Source organism: Dendrobates tinctorius, unplaced genomic scaffold (genome assembly GCF_039654945.1).
Source record: "Dendrobates tinctorius isolate UK_male_01 unplaced genomic scaffold, ASM3965494v1 ptg000108l, whole genome shotgun sequence".
NCBI classification, from domain to species: domain Eukaryota; kingdom Metazoa; phylum Chordata; class Amphibia; order Anura; family Dendrobatidae; genus Dendrobates; species Dendrobates tinctorius.
The window spans coordinates 10247724-10263291 of NW_027361776.1; the positions used below are offsets into that span (position 1 = coordinate 10247724).

The window sequence follows — 15568 nt, forward strand, 5'->3', positions numbered from 1 at the left end:
GCAGCTCACGCTGAGTTGTGTGTCCTGCAGCTACGTCTGGCTGTAGGACGCTCAGCGTGCGTCAGTGCCTCACACATATTTGTCTTTGAGTGCAGCTCATTTTTTCTTCTATTAGTGTGCATCCATCCGTCTCCATCTACGGTGGTTGCAAACACTATATAGGAGTACACAGCGGAGCCTTTCTGCAGCCTGTCAGTGCCAGTGCCCACTTAGCTGCACTGTTGACGGCTGTCTGAGAGGTCTCTGACTGTGTGTGAGTGCAGCTCACGCTGAGTAGAGTGTCCTGCAGCTACGTCTGGTTGTAGGACGCTCAACGTGCGTCACTGCCTCACACATATTTGTCTTTGAGTGCAGCTCATTTTTTCTTCTCCTATTAGTGTGCATCCATCCGTATCCATCAACATTGGTTGGTTGCAAACACTATATAGGAGTAGATAGAGGAGCCTTTTTTTCTGGCTTGTGCCCTGCCGGCGCAGCCAGATTAGTATTACCCAATTTTTTTGGAGCCTCATCTTTTGCATTGTAGGTTACCTGCCTGCATTGTAATAGCTCCAAAAAGTTGGTGATACTATCAGTTTCAATTCTTTGTTCACATACTTTGAGTTTGTTTCCAACAAAGAAACCACAAAAAAAGTTCACCAAACACTACATTTGGAACTTGTGTAGGCCACATCAGCTCCTATTAAAGTGTAGTCCACACACACACACTTCATAAAATTAGTGTTTCTTGTACCTGTAACCAGCTGTTCAGGAATAAGCACGCTAAGGCCCCCCTTTGTACTTTTCTGCCTATCTTAAGCAGTCTTGCAAGATGAAGAAGGCAGGGAGTAAGGCGCGTGGGCGTGGGCGTGGAGTTTCAGCAGGGAGAGGACATGGGGATTCTGCAGAGAGAGGACGTGGGGATTCTACAGGTAGAGGACGTGGGGATTCTGGGCCTGCTGCGGGCACCAGTGGATCAGCATCCCCCAGTTTTAGCAGGCAACAGTCCTTTATGCGCAGCTTTGTAGGACCTTAACGTACCCCACTGCTGCGGGAGGAACAAATTGAAGCCGTTGTTGGATGGATGGCAGCTAACGCATCGACTTCAATTACTTCCGCATCCTCTCAGGGTCAGAGCACCGAAGAGCAACCATCTGTCTCTTCACCACCTGCCAAAGTGCCCAGGCAGTCAGAGAGACATGGACAGGAGCCATCACAGTCTCTACTTCTGTTCTCGGAATCTGTTGGCTTGGAAAGAGGGGGCCAGCCAAGCAGCATTCCTGAATGTGAAGAAGAGGGAGTATGCAGTGATGCACAACTTCTTTGTCCCTCTGAATCTGAAGAGGCGAGTGGGCCAGTGCCTATGGTCAGCACACCTCAGTACGCATCAGATGATGACGAGACTCAGTTGCCACTTTCTGGTGCGTACGGTGCTGGCGAGACAACCCCGGAGAAGCAGCTGTTTGAAGAGGGGAGGGAAGATGATGAGGTCCTTGACCCATCATGGCGTGAGGAACAGGAAGGTGGTGGGAGCAGCTCGGAGGAAGAGATTCCCCTACCGGCCAAAACAGGAGGCAGAGGGAGGGGGAAGACTTGGTTGCCTGTACCCTCCACTTCGGCACCCGTTAGGAGCATTCCTCATTCCAAAGGCAAACCGGGCGCTCCCAAGAGTTGCAGTGCGTGGTCCTTTTTTGACACAGTTGCAGATGACATTTGCTTTGTCAAATGCAAGCTGTGTCATCAGAGAGTCAAAAGAGGGAGAAATGTCAGCAACCTCAATACCACAAATATGTGGAAACATGTGCGCACCAAGCACGAGTTGGAGTTGCAGAGACACCCTGAAGACGTAGGCCAACGTACAGCACCACCTACCACCTCTTCAGTTCGTGTTGGGGCCTCTTCCTCCAGCTCACACACTGTTGGTTCGGCTTCCTCACAGGATCGCCAAGGAAGAACCTCTGCCACTGTTGTCCGGAGACCCTGTCAGATTACACCCATAGCAGCACGTTCCCATCCATCACAGCCATCGGTAGCACAGGCATGGGATAAAAGGCGCATTTACTCGGCAAACCATCCCCGAGCACAGTCTCTGAATGCTGGCATTGCCAAACTTCTGGCAGTTGAAATGCTGTCATTCAGGCTGGTGGACACTGACACCATCCGGGACTTAATGGCATTGGCAGTCCCCCAATACAACGTGCCCAGCCGCTTTTATTTCAGCAGGCGAGCCATCCCTGCCCTGCAGAAACATGTTGAGGGCAAAATAAAACATGCGCTACTAAACGCCGTTAGTAGCAAGGTCCACCTGACCACCGATGCATGGACCAGTAACCATGGACAGGGACGATACCTTTCCCTCACTGCCCACTGGGTCAATGTTGTGGAGCCGGGTACGGATCTGGAGAGTGGCGCTGTATGTGTTCTTCCAACGCCACGGATTGCAGGACTCCAGTCTGTACACATAGACTCCTCCTCAGAAACAGCAGAGCAGGAGCCTGTTACGACCGATATGAGCACAGCCGTGGCCAAACGTCAACAGGCTGTACTCAAATTAATTTCTTTGGGGAATCGAAGCCACACAGCGCAGGAGCTCTGGAATGCTATCAAGCTGGAGAGCGATGTGTGGTTTGGGCCAGCGAATCTCCAGCCGGGCTTGGTAGTGTGTGACAATGGCCGAAATCTGGTGGCAGCTCTTGGCCTAGGCAACCTCACACACATCCCATGTCTGGCACATGTTCTTAACTTGGTCGTGCAGAGCTTTCTGAGGGACTATCCGGATCTTGATGCACTGTTGCACAAGGTCCGCAAAGAGTGCGCTCACTTGCGACGTTCCAGCACGGCAAGATCGCGCCTCGCTGCTCTGCAGCGACGATTTGGCCTTCCGGAACATCGCATCATATGTGACCTACCCACCCGGTGGAATTCAACGTTACATATGTTGGAGCGGTTGTGTGAGCAGCAGGCAGCAGTCATGGAGTACCAGCTGCATCAGGCGCAAACAAGTCGCACTGTGCGCCGTTCACACTTCAGCACCATTGAGTGGGCCTCTATGAAGGACATCTGCCTCGTTTTGCGTGCCTTCGATGAATCCACGCTGATGGCGAGTGCAGATGATGCACTAGTCAGCATGACTGTCCCCCTTATCTGCCTGCTTCAACAAACACTGCAAGCACTAAGGGATGAGGTTTCGGAAGAGGTGGAGGATGAGGAGTCCCAAATGCCATCTGCTTCTGGACAGTCTGCGCTACGTGTTTCCTCACAAAGGCCTAGGCAGGGGACACTTTGTGAGGAGCATGAGGAGGAGTCGATGGAGGAGGAAGACATCTCTCCAGAGGAGGGAGGTACACAAACCTCTACTCAGTATGTACAGCGAGGGTGGGGTGATGCAGAGCAGGCCGAGGTCACGCCTCAAACAGGGGACAGCGGTTCTTTGGCAGTTGGGAGTCTGAGCACATGGTTGATTTCATGCTGCAGTGCCTGAGAAACGAGCGCCGCATCGCCCACATTCTCGTCTCGGCTGATTATTGGGTGTACACCCTCCTAGATCCTCGCTACCGGGACAGCGTACAAAGGCTCATACCAATGTTGAACCGGGAGCGTAAAATGCGGGAGTACGAAGAGTCACTGGTGCAGTCCATAATGTTTTCCATTCCACCCAACAGCATTGTTGCTATTGCTTTAAAAAGCAGCTCTGTGTGTCGAGGCAGTGGAGGAAACTCTGCACAAAGAGGGAGCAGAGGCAGCGCCGCAGCACAAGGCAAGACCACTATGGCCCAAATGTGGCAAAGTTTTGTGTGTCCACCACAATTGTCTACACCATCAGCGACGCCTCGAGTCAGCAGGAGGCAACGCTTCCGTCAGATGGTGTCAGACTACATGTCTTGCCCTGTCGCTGTACTCCCAGATGGCTCTTCCCCCTTCAAGTTTTGGGTCTCTAAGCTGGATACATGGCCAGAGCTTAGCCAGTATGCATTGGAGGTGCTGGCTTGCCCTGCTGCCAGTGTATTATCGGAACGTGTCTTTAGTGCCGCAGGTGGTGTACTAACAGACCGTCGCACGCGACTATCTTCCGATAATGTTGACCGGCTGACTTTTCTGAAAATGAACAAGGCCTGGATCTCAAAAGACTTTGCCATTCCTCTTACAGACTAAATTAGTGGTTGGCAACTGTATCCAGGTCTGCTGGTGTGTTCATTTTTCTACCACCTGAACTATAATCCCTGTGCTTCAACACAGCCAGTTGTCGCTCAGATGTGTCGTCTGCACAGAGAAACACACTAGCTCCTGTGTTAGTGGGGTTCAGTAATGCCAGCTGATCCCCTGCTGTGTGGACGGCAAAGTCACCAGCTCCATCAACATTCAAACCACTACTGATTTTTAACCGTGCCCAACTTAGGTCTCTGGCTCCACTGTCTCTACTATTTCCCCTGACCTCCAACCCCGCTATCTACATCTCTGAAGTGGCGTCAGCACAATCTACACTTGTTCCTGTGTTCCTGTGGCTCAGTCCCATCAGTTTATCCCCTGATGTGTGTACGGCAAGGTCTCCTGCTCTGTCCACATTCCCATAACCAGTAGTGGGAATGAGGACAGAGCTGGCGAACTTGCCGGACAAACATCAGGGGATCAACTGACGGGACTGAGCACCAGTAACACAGGAACAAGTGTAGATTGTGCTGACGCCACTTCAGAGATGTAGCTGGCGGGGTTGGAGGCCAGGGTAAATAGTAGAGACAGTGGAGCCAGAGGCCTAAGTGGAGCATGGTTAGAATCAGTAGTAGTCCACAACCTCCATAAAAACCGCTGCCCATTGGCCTCTGCATGCGGCATGCGTAATCCTGGGCTCCAACAGTGTCAGTTGGTGTTCAGAAGTGTCGTCTCCACAGAGCCAAACACATTCGTTCGAGTGTTAGTGGGTTTCAGCACTGCCAGCTGTTCCCCTGCTGTGGAGATGGCAAGTCTCCTGCTGCCTTCACCTGCCAAAAACAACAGGCCCCAGCCTGCTCCTCGCCTAATCCTGGGCTCCAACAGCGTCAGTTGGTGTTCAGAAGTGTCGTCTCCACAGAGCCAGACACATTCGTTCGAGTGTTAGTGGGTTTCAGCACTGCCAGCTGTTCCCCTGCTGTGGAGATGGCAAGTCTCCTGCTGCCTTCACCTGCCAAAATCCAGTAGGCCCCAGCCTGCTCCACGCCTAATCCTGGGCTCCAACAGCGTCAGTTGGTGTTCAGAAGTGTCGTCTCCACAGAGCCAGACACATTCGTTCGAGTGTTAGTGGGTTTCAGCACTGCCAGCTGTTCCCCTGCTGTGGAGATGGCAAGTCTCCTGCTGCCTTCACCTGCCAAAATCCAGTAGGCCCCAGCCTGCTCCACGCCTAATCCTGGGCTCCAACAGCATCAGTTGGTGTTCAGAAGTGTCGTCTCCACAGAGCCAAACACATTCGTTCAAGTGTTAGTGGGGTTCAGCACTGCCAGCTGTTCCCCTGCTGTGGAGATGGCAAGTCTCCTGCTGCCTTCACCTGCCAAAATCCAGTAGGCCCCAGCCTGCTCCTCGCCTAATCCTGGGCTCCAACAGCGTCAGTTGGTGTTCAGAAGTGTCGTCTCCACAGAGCCAAACACATTCGTTCAAGTGTTAGTGGGGTTCAGCACTGCCAGCTGTTCCCCTGCTGTGGAGATGGCAAGTCTCCTGCTGCCTTCACCTGCCAAAATCCAGTAGGCCCCAGCCTGCTCCTCGCCTAATCCTGGGCTCCAACAGCGTCAGTTGGTGTTCAGAAGTGTCGTCTCCACAGAGCCAGACACATTCGTTCGAGTGTTAGTGGGTTTCAGCACTGCCAGCTGTTCCCCTGCTGTGGAGATGGCAAGTCTCCTGCTGCCTTCACCTGCCAAAATCCAGTAGGCCCCAGCCTGCTCCACGCCTAATCCTGGGCTCCAACAGTGTCAGTTGGTGTTCAGAAGTGTCGTCTCCACAGAGCCAGACACATTCGTTCGAGTGTTAGTGGGTTTCAGCACTGCCAGCTGTTCCCCTGCTGTGGAGATGGCAAGTCTCCTGCTGCCTTCACCTGCCAAAATCCAGTAGGCCCCAGCCTGCTCCTCGCCTAATCCTGGGCTCCAACAGCGTCAGTTGGTGTTAGGAAGTGTCGTCTCCACAGAGCCAAACACATTCGTTCAAGTGTTAGTGGGGTTCAGCACTGCCAGCTGTTCCCCTGCTGTGGAGATGGCAAGTCTCCTGCTGCCTTCACCTGCCAAAATCCAGTAGGCCCCAGCCTGCTCCTCGCCTAATCCTGGGCTCCAACAGCGTCAGTTGGTGTTCAGAAGTGTCGTCTCCACAGAGCCAAACACATTCGTTCAAGTGTTAGTGGGGTTCAGCACTGCCAGCTGTTCCCCTGCTGTGGAGATGGCAAGTCTCCTGCTGCCTTCACCTGCCAAAATCCAGTAGGCCCCAGCCTGCTCCTCGCCTAATCCTGGGCTCCAACAGCGTCAGTTGGTGTTCAGAAGTGTCGTCTCCACAGAGCCAAACACATTCGTTCGAGTGTTAGTGGGTTTCAGCACTGCCAGCTGTTCCCCTGCTGTGGAGATGGCAAGTCTCCTGCTGCCTTCACCTGCCAAAATCCAGTAGTCCCCAGCCTGCTCCACGCCTAATCCTGGGCTCCAACAGCGTCAGTTGGTGTTCAGAAGTGTCGTCTCCACAGAGCCAAACACATTCGTTCAAGTGTTAGTGGGGTTCAGCACTGCCAGCTGTTCCCCTGCTGTGGAGATGGCAAGTCTCCTGCTGCCTTCACCTGCCAAAATCCAGTAGGCCCCAGCCTGCTCCTCGCCTAATCCTGGGCTCCAACAGCGTCAGTTGGTGTTCAGAAGTGTCGTCTCCACAGAGCCAAACACATTCGTTCGAGTGTTAGTGGGTTTCAGCACTGCCAGCTGTTCCCCTGCTGTGGAGATGGCAAGTCTCCTGCTGCCTTCACCTGCCAAAATCCAGTAGTCCCCAGCCTGCTCCACGCCTAATCCTGGGCTCCAACAGCGTCAGTTGGTGTTCAGAAGTGTCGTCTCCACAGAGCCAAACACATTCGTTCAAGTGTTAGTGGGGTTCAGCACTGCCAGCTGTTCCCCTGCTGTGGAGATGGCAAGTCTCCTGCTGCCTTCACCTGCCAAAATCCAGTAGGCCCCAGCCTGCTCCACGCCTAATCCTGGGCTCCAACAGCGTCAGTTGGTGTTCAGAAGTGTCGTCTCCACAGAGCCAAACACATTCGTTCAAGTGTTAGTGGGGTTCAGCACTGCCAGCTGTTCCCCTGCTGTGGAGATGGCAAGTCTCCTGCTGCCTTCACCTGCCAAAATCCAGTAGGCCCCAGCCTGCTCCACGCCTAATCCTGGGCTCCAACAGCGTCAGTTGGTGTTCAGAAGTGTCGTCTCCACAGAGCCAAACACATTCGTTCAAGTGTTAGTGGGGTTCAGCACTGCCAGCTGTTCCCCTGCTGTGGAGATGGCAAGTCTCCTGCTGCCTTCACCTGCCAAAATCCAGTAGGCCCCAGCCTGCTCCACGCCTAATCCTGGGCTCCAACAGCGTCAGTTGGTGTTCAGAAGTGTCGTCTCCACAGAGCCAAACACATTCGTTCAAGTGTTAGTGGGGTTCAGCACTGCCAGCTGTTCCCCTGCTGTGGAGATGGCAAGTCTCCTGCTGCCTTCACCTGCCAAAATCCAGTAGGCCCCAGCCTGCTCCACGCCTAATCCTGGGCTCCAACAGCGTCAGTTGGTGTTCAGAAGTGTCGTCTCCACAGAGCCAGACACATTCGTTCGAGTGTTAGTGGGTTTCAGCACTGCCAGCTGTTCCCCTGCTGTGGAGATGGCAAGTCTCCTGCTGCCTTCACCTGCCAAAATCCAGTAGGCCCCAGCCTGCTCCTCGCCTAATCCTGGGCTCCAACAGCGTCAGTTGGTGTTCAGAAGTGTCGTCTCCACAGAGCCAAACACATTCGTTCAAGTGTTAGTGGGGTTCAGCAATGCCAGCTGTTCCCCTGCTGTGGAGATGGCAGTCTCTCCTGCTGTCACCTCATTCAAAATACAGTAGGCCTCTGCCTACACCCTCCAATTTCCTGGGCTTCAACACAGCCAGTTGAAGTTCGGAAGTGCCGTCCACACGGAAAGAGATACTTGCTCCCGTGTCTCAGTGGGGTTCAGTAACGTCAGCTGATCCCCTGCTGTGTGGATGGCAGTCTCTCCTGATGTCACCTCATTCAAAATACAGTAGGCCTCTGCCTACACCCTCCAATTTCCTGGGCTTCAACACAGCCAGTTGTAGTTCGGAAGTGCCGTCCACACGGAAAGAGATACTTGCTCCCGTGTCTCAGTGGGGTTCAGTAACGTCAGCTGATCCCCTGCTGTGTGGATGGCAGTCTCTCCTGCTGTCACCTCATTCAAAATACAGTAGGCCTCTGCCTACACCCTCCTATTTCCTGGGCTTCAACACAGCCAGTTGTAGTTCGGAAGTGCCGTCCACACGGAAAGAGATACTTGCTCCCGTGTCTCAGTGGGGTTCAGTAACGTCAGCTGATCCCCTGCTGTGTGGATGGCAGTCTCTCCTGCTGTCACCTCATTCAAAATACAGTAGGCCTCTGCCTACACCCTCCAATTTCCTGGGCTTCAACACAGCCAGTTGTAGTTCGGAAGTGCCGTCCACACGGAAAGAGATACTTTCTCCCGTGTCTCAGTGGGGTTCAGTAACGTCAGCTGATCCCCTGCTGTGTGGATGGCAGTCTCTCCTGCTGTCACCTCATTCAAAATACAGTAGGCCTCTGCCTACACCCTCCTATTTCCTGGGCTTCAACACAGCCAGTTGTAGTTCGGAAGTGCCGTCCACACGGAAAGAGATACTTGCTCCCGTGTCTCAGTGAGGTTCAGTAACGTCAGCTGATCCCCTGCTGTGTGGATGGCAGTCTCTCCTGCTGTCACCTCATTCAAAATACAGTAGGCCTCTGCCTACACCCTCCAATTTCCTGGGCTTCAACACAGCCAGTTGTAGTTCGGAAGTGCCGTCCACACGGAAAGAGATACTTGCTCCCGTGTCTCAGTGGGGTTCAGTAACGTCAGCTGATCCCCTGCTGTGTGGATGGCAGTCTCTCCTGCTGTCACCTCATTCAAAATACAGTAGGCCTCTGCCTACACCCTCCAATTTCCTGGGCTTCAACACAGCCAGTTGTAGTTCGGAAGTGCCGTCCACACGGAAAGAGATACTTGCTCCCGTGTCTCAGTGGGGTTCAGTAACGTCAGCTGATCCCCTGCTGTGTGGATGGCAGTCTCTCCTGCTGTCACCTCATTCAAAATACAGTAGGCCTCTGCCTACACCCTCCTATTTCCTGGGCTTCAACACAGCCAGTTGTAGTTCGGAAGTGCCGTCCACACGGAAAGAGATACTTGCTCCCATGTCTCAGTGGGGTTCAGTAACGTCAGCTGATCCCCTGCTGTGTGGATGGCAGTCTCTCCTGCTGTCACCTCATTCAAAATACAGTAGGCCTCTGCCTACACCCTCCAATTTCCTGGGCTTCAACACAGCCAGTTGTAGTTCGGAAGTGCCGTCCACACGGAAAGAGATACTTGCTCCCGTGTCTCAGTGGGGTTCAGTAACGTCAGCTGATCCCCTGCTGTGTGGATGGCAGTCTCTCCTGCTGTCACCTCATTCAAAATACAGTAGGCCTCTGCCTACACCCTCCTATTTCCTGGGCTTCAACACAGCCAGTTGTAGTTCGGAAGTGCCGTCCACACGGAAAGAGATACTTGCTCCCGTGTCTCAGTGGGGTTCAGTAACGTCAGCTGATCCCCTGCTGTGTGGATGGCAGTCTCTCCTGCTGTCACCTCATTCAAAATACAGTAGGCCTCTGCCTACACCCTCCAATTTCCTGGGCTTCAACACAGCCAGTTGTAGTTCGGAAGTGCCGTCCACACGGAAAGAGATACTTGCTCCCGTGTCTCTGTGGGGTTCAGTAACGTCAGCTGATCCCCTGCTGTGTGGATGGCAGTCTCTCCTGCTGTCACCTCATTCAAAATACAGTAGGCCTCTGCCTACACCCTCCTATTTCCTGGGCTTCAACACAGCCAGTTGTAGTTCGGAAGTGCCGTCCACACGGAAAGAGATACTTGCTCCCGTGTCTCAGTGGGGTTCAGTAACGTCAGCTGATCCCCTGCTGTGTGGATGGCAGTCTCTCCTGCTGTCACCTCATTCAAAATACAGTAGGCCTCTGCCTACACCCTCCAATTTCCTGGGCTTCAACACAGCCAGTTGTAGTTCGGAAGTGCCGTCCACACGGAAAGAGACACTTGCTCCCGTGTCTCAGTGGGGTTCAGTAACGTCAGCTGATCCCCTGCTGTGTAGATGGCAAAGTCTCCTGCTGCCTACACAGTCGTACCACTACTGATTTTTAACCGTGCTCCAATTAGGCCTGTGGCTCCGCTGTCTCTCGTATTTCCCCTGTCCTCCAACCCTGCCAGTTACAGCTCCGAAGTGGCATCTGCACAATCCACACTTGTTCCTGTGTTACAGGTGTTCAGTCCGGTCAGTTAATCCCCTGATGTGTGTCCGGCAATGTCGCTTGCTCTGTCCACATTCCCATTATGGGAATGTGGACAGAGCAGGCGACATTGCCGGACACACATCAGGGGATTAACTGACCGGACTGAACACCTGTAACACAGGAACAAGTGTGGATTGTGCAGACGCCACTTCGGAGCTGTAACTGGCGGGGTTGGAGGACAGGGGAAATACGAAAATCAGTGAAGCCACAGGCCTAAGTGGAGCTTGGTTAAAATTAGTAGTCTACAACCGATCTTAAAATTTCTTCAATGCAGCCTCAGCCTGCTCCGTGCTTGTCCCTGGGCTTCAACACAGCCAGTTGTTGCTCGGAAGTGCCGTCTTCACAGAGTAAAACACTAGCTCCTGTGTTTGTGGGGTTCAGTAACGTCAGCTGTTCCCCTGCTGTTTTGATGGCAATCTGTCCTGCTGCCTCCCAATTGACAGCACATCAGGCCTCAGCCTGCTAAGTGCTTGTCCTGGGCTCCAACATCGCCAGTTGCTGCTCATAACTGACTTTGGCACGGGTACTCCCTCCTGCCCAGCTTGGTTCCAGCCCTGCCTGCTGTTTCCGGGAAGTGTCAATGTCAGTTTGCCACCCCAAGTTGCCATGTCGTGTTGCGGTTGGGTTAGCCGAGGCTAGGGTGCCAGCAGTTTAGGTGCTTCCTATGTGGACTGCGGGTTCTGGTAAGAAAGGCTTGTTCCATAGTGCCAGTAGGACAAGCACCCCCTGTAGGACTGTGTGATTCGGTAACTGCGGCCAGCTTGCGGCATGCCAACTTTGCTTTTCAGGGGTAACTTCTGATACCCCTCCAGGTTCCAGCACCGTCAGCTGGTTCTCGTCAGAGCCTTTGGCCTAGGTGCCTCCATCTCGGTATCCGAGTTCCGGCAACGTCTGCTGGTCCTTGGTAGTGCTTTGTAGCACAGGTACCTCCTGCTTAGTAACCGGGTTCCAGCACCGTCAGCTGGTCCTCGGTTGTGCCATTGGCTCTTATTCCTTCTGCTGCCCCTCCGGGTGCCAGCACTGTCAGCTGGTCCTCGCTATTTCCATTTGCTCTTGCAGCTTATGCTACCCCTCTGGGTTCCAGCACCGTCAGCTGGTTCTCGTCAGAGCCTTTGGCCTAGGTGCCTCCATCTCGGTATCCGAGTTCCGGCAACGTCTGCTGGTCCTTGGTAGTGCTTTGTAGCACAGGTACCTCCTGCTTAGTAACCGGGTTCCAGCACCGTCAGCTGGTCCTCGGTTGTGCCATTGGCTCTTATTCCTTCTGCTGCCCCTCCGGGTGCCAGCACTGTCAGCTGGTCCTCGCTATTTAAATTTGCTCTTGCAGCTTATGCTACCCCTCCGGGTTCCAGCACCGTCAGCTGGTTCTCGTCAGAGCCTTTGGCCTAGGTGCCTCCATCTCGGTATCCGAGTTCCGGCAACGTCTGCTGGTCCTTGGTAGTGCTTTGTAGCACAGGTACCTCCTGCTTAGTAACCGGGTTCCAGCACCGTCAGCTGGTCCTCGGTAGTGCCATTGGCTCTTGTTCCTTCTGCTGCCCCTCCGGGTGCCAGTACCGTCAGCTGGTTCAAGAGGACAAAGAACAGGAAGACAACCACCAAGATGCAGAACAACAAGAGAGAGAAGACAAAGAAGCATAAAAAAAACAAAGCAGAAGAACATTAAGCATAAGACTAATACTCTGAGCAAATGATATTATCTTATTTATAAGCAGAAGAAGACTAAGCAGTGTATGGGGGTGAGTCCGTTCCTCCTCGTGGTGCCCCTGGAAAACGCCTGCTGCTGCAGGCCAAACAACGCGGACAAATCCTGTTGTAAATCTTTTGTGACAGGCAGAACGGAAGGTGTAAACTTCTAACTTTTCTAGATAACAACTACAGGAATGCCTGACACAAACAAGAATATGATGAAGAAGAATAGGAAGAAGATGAAGAAGTTGAATATGTAGAATAATAATTGTTGAATAAGAAGAATATGAAGAATGTAAGAAAAGGAAGAAGAAGAAGAAGAATGTAAAAAAAGGAAGTAGAAGAATTTAAAAAAGGAAGAAGAAGAAGAATGTAAAAAAAGGAATAAGAAGAAGAATGTAAAAAAAGGAAGAAGAATGTAAAAAAAGGAAGTAGAAGAATGTAAAAAAAGGAAGAAGAAGAAGAAGAATGTAAAAAAAGGAATAAGAAGAAGAAGAAGAAGGTAAAAAAGGGAAGAAGAATAAGAAAGAAGAAGAAAGAAGAAGAAGACATACATGTCTGGCAAAATATAAATGAGGCTAACATAGTCAATATCTTTGTAACTCCTAACGTCTTTAAAAAAAAAGTTTAATTCCTGCTATTCCTTTTGATTGGGCTAAAACTCTATGGCTTTAATGTCTCCTCCACCTCCCACAATACATTCTACATTATTCTTAGTTGTTTTTCTTCATGTAGAATTAACCTACAAGGAAAGAAAGGGTTTTTTTTAATTCCGATATTTTGGCCCCATTGACTTGCATTGGTTCCCGGTATCGGAATCGGCGATACCGATATTTTTTTTTAAGATCGGCCGATCCATTCCGATCCGATATTTTCAAGTATCGGCTGGTATCGCTCAACTCTAATCTTCACCCATGCTGAGCATTTTTCTTCCTGCTTTTTCACTTGCTCACTAACGTCATAGCACAGGCAGGGGCTTCGCGTTGTACTTTATATCTGGCTCTGTCCACAATTGCACGTCCCTCTCTGCTCGCACGCTCTGTATGACGCAGTTATGGCGGTTATTTGAAAGCTCAGTAAAGTCTTTAGCACTCAATTTAATAAAGTCTATGGTGCCCAGTACCCAGCTTTGCCAGGCTTCTTGTACCTAACTTTGCTAGGCTCTCTAAATCCTGTTCGTGATGCCAGATGGAGCACCCCGTGGGGCCTGGGGGTACTTGGTACCGGACCCCTTGACTTCAATGGGGGACAGTGTCACGGCGGCGGCGACCCGGTCTGTAGTCCAGAGGCATCCAGTAATAAAATAGTGGAAAGCTGTGTGGTATTTATGTGGTAAAAAGGAAGATAAAGTTTATAGATGGTTAAATACGTGATGCCACCTGTGGTTTTCTGGTCAGAGGTGACCAGCGCTGCGGTGTTGTTCCCCTGAGGCTGTTGATGTGTCGCAGCTGAGGTGAAAATAGCTCTCCACAGGTAGAGCAATAGTCCCAGGGCAAAGATGTTAAATTAATAGTAAAAATGTCTGTGAATGATGGGGTGCAGAGAAATGAGAGAAGGACACAGAGAGGTGCAGTTTCTTTACCTTTTACTGGTAACTTGGTGCAATCCGGAGTACCACATACAGGTGATGGAATGAGTCCGGCTCGCCTGGAGGCATTCAGGGGATCCACCTTGCCAGGTGGGGATTTAGGACCTTCCTTCTGCACTTTGTGTGTGGGTCTCCGCTGTTTATAACTATGCTGCGACCCTCAATTGCGTGTTGATTTCACTAACCTGTACGGCTGTCAGCATGAGCCTATTCCAAGGGTACCGTCCTTTTCATCCCGTCGGCCCCAGGCTCCTTATCCGTTGCCGTGCCCTCAGGTGTTCAATGTCGCACAGGAATTTACAATTCCCTGTACTTTCAGATCCGGCAATCAGAGCATACAGCTCCTGACCACCAAAGACTGTGACGTCCCTTTTCTCCCTATTAGCGCTTCGCTCAGGGGTCTGCTATATGCAGTATTTTAGCTTTCCCAGAGCCTCTCCGTCTCTGCTCATGTCCTTTCCCTCTTCACAGATCAGCTGCCTGTCTTGAACTCCTCTCAGATCAGCTCCCTCCTCTGAACTGACTGGACCTTCCAGAAAGCTCTCTTTACCTCATGTTTTTTAACTGCCTTGTCATTTCTCCTCACAGCTCACAGCTGCTCTTGTTTCCATGACAACCCCCTCAGCTGACTTCTAGCTGACTCACCAACCCCTTCTGCTGGCCAGAATGTATAAGGCATCTCCCTTTTCTGACCTGCAGCAGGAATTGTGATTTAATGTATGCTACTTGGCATGGGGGTCCCTTTTCTGCCTCCAAGCATGACTTCACCTCTTATAGGGAGGCGATATTACTGTGACTACCGGACTCTGGGGTGTCACAATAGAAGGACTGTTTACAAGAACACCGCACCTTTGAGCTCTGCAAGCCCCCTCTCCTCATCAAACACATGCCAAACGCTCAAAATAAATCACCAATATCATTGCTAAAAATGCTGAAAATACTTTTGTGGCAAAGCAAATATTTTTCCACACTTTTAACAAATGTTGCCGATCTTTGCTCATGTTTCTGTTTTAATAATGCGAATGTGCTATATTTGTGCCAAATTTATGGTTGGCAGTCGTTTTCCAAAGAAAATTCGCTCATCACTAATCAAGACATTTTCCCTTTCACTCCTTATTTCAAGCCTTTCAGCTTAGCACGGATAAACTACACAGTTAATTGTAAAACTCATGTTACACATGCAAAATTTGTTGCCAATTTTCTGTCCTTATATGTTTATGCTTTAAAGAACTCTGTATGTTTTCTGTAAGTCTTCACAAGGTTTCCACACACTGCTGTTGGTATGTTGGCCCATTCCTCCATGCAGATCTCCTCTAGAGCAGTGATGTTTTTGGCTGCAATTGATCGGTTTGCTCCAGCGGGCATCTGCTTACATGGGCAACTGCTAGAGCCAAACTCTTTGAGTGAACTGGTAAGTAGTAAGTTGTGTGATAGTGGACAAATTGTTTGGAAAAAGGGCAAATGGAGTAGGGCAAGTGACTGAAAACCATACTGGCAAGCTGTCACAGCGGGTTTGCTTTTATATATTTTTTAAAGGCTCAAATTTGAAGAACAACTATTACTGAGAAGGGTATATTCACACTCAGTTTGTGAAGGAGTTAAAAATCCATTAACTTTTCAAGCAGAAACAACTTAAGGAAATATTCCTCTTTTGGAGGAGTTCTTTTACTGACTTGATTTTGAGAGGTTTTCATTTCTGAAGCATTCTTGGTAGGTTTTTGATTAGACATTGGCTGGAGAATTTGCCTTCAGAATAGGCTTCAAAAATG

General features: G+C 51.1%; 1 protein-coding gene across 1 annotated transcript in view; it reads right to left on the reverse strand.

The window, feature by feature from the left end:
* Positions 1–15568, reverse strand: part of TENM2 (teneurin transmembrane protein 2) — a 6300157-nt gene that overhangs the window by 5192866 nt on the left and 1091723 nt on the right. The window lies entirely within an intron of this gene.